Here is a 6,566-nt window from a genome sequence, read left to right on the forward strand (position 1 = left end):
AGTTGTAAAGATATAGAGTTTCAAATTGATATATAAGAAGATGGTCAGGGTTGCGGTCAAAAGTGAAACAAAAATAGTTTACAACTATTTATTTTCCGACGTTTCGCCCCACTTTGCAGGGCTTCATCAGGGCTGCTCAAAGGAATCGGTTGAACAGCTTTTCAACCGATTCCTTGGAGCAGCGAAACGTCGGAAAATAAATAGTTGTAAACTATTTTTGTTTCTCTTTTGACCGCAACCCTGACCATCTTCTTATATAAATAAATTAATTATTTTTAAGGTTTTGAAACAGCCGTCGTGTTTTATTTCCCCTATACTTGGCAGACTCATCAATTTTGACTAGTAAATATACCTAGTTAAAATTGGGGTGAAATAACTGAATTTTTTCTCCTCTTGGGTTCTTGTATTCTTATAGAAATCTGTGAATTCACAAGTGTCAGGCCGCTTATTGCCTACTAAAAACACTGATCACCGAAATCCATTACATCTTAGTGATATGTAATAACTTTTAGCACAGAAACAGATTATTTTTTAAAATTTTTATTTTACCAAACCTAATAAAGTATTCTAAAATAAATCAGCTATCACTCTTATAATCACTAAGAATGAATCGACTACATAATTTTATCCCTTCATGTTAATTCACTGCTAGCAGAAGGTTGAAATATGAAAATGCTGACTTGCATATCTGAAACAAACATTAAAAAATAAATATACTAAATGAGTTAATTATTTAATTACTTATCTATGTAAGTGTAAAACAATGTTATGAAACCATATCGTATACATGTATTAGACAAAAAGACCATGATGTCGGGAAGCCATTGTATGAAAAGTTTGCTTCTGAATAAAATTGAAGTGTAAGAGAAGCATAAAGTAGTGTAAAAACAAGAAAGTTATTTAAGTGAAGTTTTATCATTTTCTAGACATATTTATTGTCGCTTTGACCCTCTCCCTTAAAAATGCTTTGAAGAAATGAGCATGAACAATTAACAGTTTTATTATTATTCTAAAGGTTATTTTTAGCTTAAAAAATTTAAATGAATAACATAAGAAAATAAATATTATAAATTAAATAGATTTGGAATACGACAAATGATATAGATGGATAAATAGATTTGAAATACGACAAATGAAATAGATGGATAAATAGATTTAGAAGAAGATAAATAGATAAACTAATAGATTAATAGGTAATAAATAAATAAATAGATTTGTAGGTAAATGGATTAATAATACTTCAATTATTTTACATTGCTAATTAAAAATGTTTGTTCTATGTACATTTGTTGTATTATTAACGATTTTATTAGAAATAGCAATATTAATAACGTTTCTTGACTGATGTAAACAGTAGAAAACATAGTATCAAATTATTAAAATATAACGCGTTATTAGTATTGCTTGAATTAATTCAGTAAATGTGCACGAAAATTCACTTCCTCAGGCGAGTGAGAAAATTTTCAGTGGTTTCTTTTAGTAGATACGTTTTCAGGGAATCAAATTCAAAAAATTACGAAATTGGGAAAAAAATAATTAGGTACTTAAAAAAATTTAAAATAAAGTACTAATTCAAATAATAAAAAAAACACTTGGAAGAGAGATGGAATTAGTTTACACATTTTTCAGTATCAATTTCAGTCCTTTATTGCTCATCTATATTTTGACCCAGTTAGAATATTTTGGTGCCATTGAACATAGTAGTTTTCTCTCCTTCAGGCAAAAATAATAACAGTTTTGAAGGAATAATGTCTATAAATTATTAATAAATTTTATTATATTTTAAATTCTAATTGACCTAGTAGAGTATAATTCGTCCCATTAGTTATATTTTAACTTCCCTTTAATAAAATAAAAATTTGAAGTTGATCAGATAAGCACCCCAGTGCCACAAAAGATTTTCCTTCTACAAAACTGGCATTGGGTATTCGGGATATGCGAAAATTCTGAATATAACAAGAAAATCAACAAAAATTGTTAATTTAATTTTCAAATGTTTTCATTGTTTTAGTGCTTTGATATCAACTTAGTAAATGTAAAATATGAATTATATATATAAGTACTATTAAATATATTGATTATTTAATGAAAACTATTTATAATTAAAAAGTGATGAGTCTCTTTTTTGTAAAAAAAAGACTATAGCCCCTACAAAGGGAAAGTAATTTTCCCTCTTTAAAGGCGGTAATAGGTCGTTGTACAGTTCAGTCAAAAAGTAATTATTCCCCCTTTTTAGGAGTGAAAATAAATAATTATCAACAACTTTTCAGGATTAAAAATTTAAAAACTCTTTGAAGGAGTGATGTGGTGCGAACTGATTCGCCATGGTTCAATTATAGTTATTGACTCTCAAAGTAAGTTAATTGGAGAATCTTTTAACCAAGGAAATACGTCAAATGAACCTATATGGTTGTTTAATTGCTTCATAATTTTTGTTTTCATTCAGTTTTTGAATTATTAATACTTATATCAACTATCAGTATTTTAAAGTATTATATGTTTAAAGTAAACTATCTGATTAATTTAAAAATATTTAAAATCGATACCTTGCCATAATGCCATAAACTGTGGCCGCTCCGGCAACAAAAGGTATATAGTATGAATGGAATGGCTTGGACCTGGATTTACTGTTGCTACTCTCACGTTTCTTAGGGGCCAAGTCTTCGTGCCTTAAAGTTTGCATAGTGGTGAGGAGCGTTCATGAATGATCCATTGAGTTCTTGTGACAAATATAGGTGTTTTTCGGTGACGAGTTAATTCGTGTAGTAAATTGATAGTATGTAGGTTTAATAATTGTTTTCTATGAGATGGGATTGAACATGTGAGTACAACTGGTACAGATGTTCTGTGTCCAATATATTTAGATTCATTATGGCAAAGTTTAAATTATAAAAGTATAAATATCGTAAGTTTTAATTCGATGATCTTCTGACTACATATTTTTGAAAGTAAAGTTTGAAGTGAATCTTGAAATTTAGTTCGTTTGTAGTTTGTAGTTTTAAGGGGCAACTGGCAAATTTATTAGACTTCGAGATCCTCTTGGAACTTTACTTTTGATGAATTATGTAGTTCGGAGGTTTTCGAATTGATATCACGATATTCAGTATAGGGATGATAGTCACATCACACAGAAAGGACTGTGTTGAAATGATACTTGAAATTTAGATCGTATAAGGTTAAAATCTGGGGAAAAATATATATTTGAGAAATTCAATTTTTATTTAAAAAATACATAGCTCTTGAGGATGTTAAGATTGGTATAAAAAAAAAGTATTAATAGAAGATAAAAGTTTTAATGTTTAGTAACACAACGTAGAAATAGATAGCACTGTTGAAAATCGAGTATATTTTTTACCAATAGTTCTTTTCAAACCAAATGCTAATCAAAGGGAAACATGAAAAAACAAATGTTTAATTTATAATACATCTTTTTTATTTTTTGTATGTGTGCACCGCGACCACTCTGGGCCTATTGTACGTCGTCCCTTACTCTGTTAAAAACAGGCCAAACGCTTTTGCAAATTTAAATGTGTACGGATCAAGCGTTTCGCAGAAATGTTTATTAAGCTGACAGTATCCTGTATATAGTCCTGTTATCTGTTAAGGTCATCTTGTCCATATGAAGAAGTGCTGCACTGTATTTTGTACATGAACCTTTTTGAAACATCTTTGACTGTTCTTGCCTTCTACTGTGCCTCCAGAATAGCCTAGCCTTGCACTTAAAAATCGCTTTACTAAGTATCATTGCATAGACGGGATTTTTTTTTACACCCTTCATGGTCATTTCTGACGGGGGGTAATCTACAGGTAACCAACCTATTCTAACCATGGTGGGGGATCAAGTTTTTATTTTGTGGTATTGCCACAGAAATGAAAAAAGTCGACCCCCCAAGGCCGGATTCAAACTGGCTCCACCATTTTTTATAACCGAGCACCTCAAATATTATAAAATATGGTATCTACAAGTACTCCACCTCGGTTATTTATTCTTATATCCACAAACGAATGTTGCAAGCAACAGTTTGTAAAAGTTTTATTTTTATGTAAACTCTAAATAATTTAGTCTAACATACTTTAGTGATTTTTGTTGGAGTTGAGTACCAAATATTATATAGTTTGTGTCCTCCAAACTAAACAATCGATTTTTCACATATATTCTTTTTATCTGTTGCCATATGATCATAACCATATGAACGCCTCAAATTCTTAATGTTTTGTAGAAGTTGAAATCAATAAAGTGTTGCATCAATTTATTTGTATTCTTAAATCAAACAATTTGTTATAAGCTGCCATTTTGATGTATCTGAATTATTAAAATGCTGTAGAATTAATAGTTCTGTATTTTTCAATCACTAAGTGATGATTCTGTTTGTTTTATTACAATAAATTTTTCAAGGTATGATTTGTTCACAAAATAACGAAAGGTATAGTGCATCTAAGATGAGTTTGCCTGTGGGGGAGGGAAGGGTGAGAGGTGTGCATTTGCAAACGTTTTGCCGCCATCCCCCCACTCTTTTGTCTTAGGCTGTTCCAACAACCTCTTCTGATGGTTTGGAACTGTGCAGAGCATGCGTGTTTCCCCTCACAAATAGTCAGTTGCATGATTGTCGGAAAAGACTTACTCAGTTGAATGGACTTCTTTTCCTTTCCTAACTTTTCCTCGACGTACTTCTGCGACTTTATACCAATTCAGGTAAACTGGTTAGTGGGAAAACGATCCACTCAAATAAAAAATGTAATTGTGATCGTATTTAGATTCATGAACCGAGTAGTCAGAGTGGTCCAATCCATGCTTCCTCTGTTATGAAAAGTTTCCTAACCAACTGATGTCTCGAAACACACTCTGAGAAACATTATAAAAGAGGGTGAGGTTATAGAGAAGGGTGATAAACCTTGTTTTGAAACTCCAGTCAAGAAACGGCCCAATAAGAAAACAAAAGTTAACATTGATAACTTTGATAAAGAAAGTTGTCAATGTATTAGCCTACAAAAAACAAGAATCTGTAAGAAACAGACCCAATCAAAGATAAAGGATAACCTAAAAAAATGAGTAACATTCCGTTTATCAGTTCGAAACTTGGTTACCCTTTGGCGTTACCAAATTCAGGAGGTGGAGAGTGTGCCTTTTTGTTGATGAGTGAGTTACTAGTGATGGGCTAAAATATTATATCTCAATAATGGATCACAGGATAGCAGCTACCAAGTTGTAACATGTTCCGGTAATAGGTGATTATAGTACAAGAGCCGGGAAGAAAAACAGGCAGTTATCTCACCCCAATTTTTGATTATTTAATGAAAACTATTTATAATTAAAAAGTGATGAGTCTGCCAAAGGTAGGGGGAATAAAAATGGCGGCTGTTACAAAAACTTAAAAAAACATTAATTTTTCATTCGGAGCTCTATATCTTAAAAACTACCGACAACACTAAAAAATCTAAAACAACATTATTCAAAGAGGAGTAAATTTGCTGACATATTTGCCCTAATAGAGCTATTTGCCTCCAATAGTTCACGAGATATAGCCTTTCAAAAAACATTTCATAAAAATGTACTAAAATATTAGTAGTTAGTGAATCTATTTTGAGAAATCTATATCTCAACAACCATTCGATGTACAAATGTCTATTAGCACTCAAATTAAAGCTAAATAATGGTACTATAAACTAGTCTATGACCTTTACCTTCGTATGAATAGTAGTTTTCATGATATTTGCTCAAATAAATTGATTTATAGTTGTTCGGACAATAAGTTTCATCTATGAAACACTTTATTTCAGAAACTATTGGACGTACAGATGTCTGCCAGCACTCAAATTAAAGCTAGTTAAATTTACTTGAAAATAGTTAATAATGTTCATCATTTTAGTAGTAGTAGTTTTTATAATATTTGAAAAATAAACTCACAAATTGTTAATTTCTAGTTATTCGTATAAAATGTTGGATTTTTGAAAAAATACATCTCTAACCCCATAAGATGTATATATGTCTGCCAACGCTCGAAATAAAGTAAATTTAACTTACTATAAAGTAGTTTATGACACTTATCTTCGTGGGTGTAGTATTTTTTATGATATTCACATATGAATATAAATTTGGCAAAGGAAAATTTGTCCGAACAACTAAAAATCCTTTTATTTTAGCAAATTTCATGAAAACTACCACTCCTACGAAAATAAACGTCATTAACCACTTTATAGCTCATTAAACTAGCTTTAATGTGAGTGCTAATAGACGTCTGTACGCCAAATGTTTTTTTTTATGGAACTTTTGAAAATAATTTCACTAACTACTGATCTTTCAGTATGTTCCATACAACATTTTTATGAAATGTTGCTTTTTAAGAACCTATATCTCGAGAACTATTGAACCTAAATAGCTATGAGGGCTTACATTTTAGAAAATTTACTCTACTTTAAATGTTCTCTTAGATTTTCTATTTTTGTTGGTAGTTGTAAAGATATAGAGTTTCAAATTGATATATAAGAAGATGGTCAGGGTTGCGGTCAAAAGTGAAACAAAAATAGTTTACAACTATTTATTTTCCGACGTTTCGCCCCACTTTGCA

The 6,566-nt window shown here is 30.6% G+C and overlaps 1 long non-coding RNA gene across 1 annotated transcript in view; it reads right to left on the bottom strand.

Moving 5' to 3' along the window:
- Nucleotides 1-2,831, bottom strand: part of LOC106687857 (uncharacterized) — a 17,197-nt gene extending 14,366 nt beyond the window's left edge. The window contains exon 1 of the long non-coding RNA XR_010842702.1: nt 2,547-2,831. This is a non-coding gene — a long non-coding RNA (uncharacterized lncRNA). The remainder of the gene's footprint in view (nt 1-2,546) is intronic.
- Nucleotides 2,832-6,566: the final 3,735 nt, after the last annotated feature.

Source organism: Halyomorpha halys, unplaced genomic scaffold (genome assembly GCF_000696795.3).
Source record: "Halyomorpha halys isolate HHAL.00 unplaced genomic scaffold, Hhal_1.1 Scaffold1020.1, whole genome shotgun sequence".
In the NCBI taxonomy this organism is placed as follows: Eukaryota; Metazoa; Arthropoda; class Insecta; order Hemiptera; family Pentatomidae; genus Halyomorpha; species Halyomorpha halys.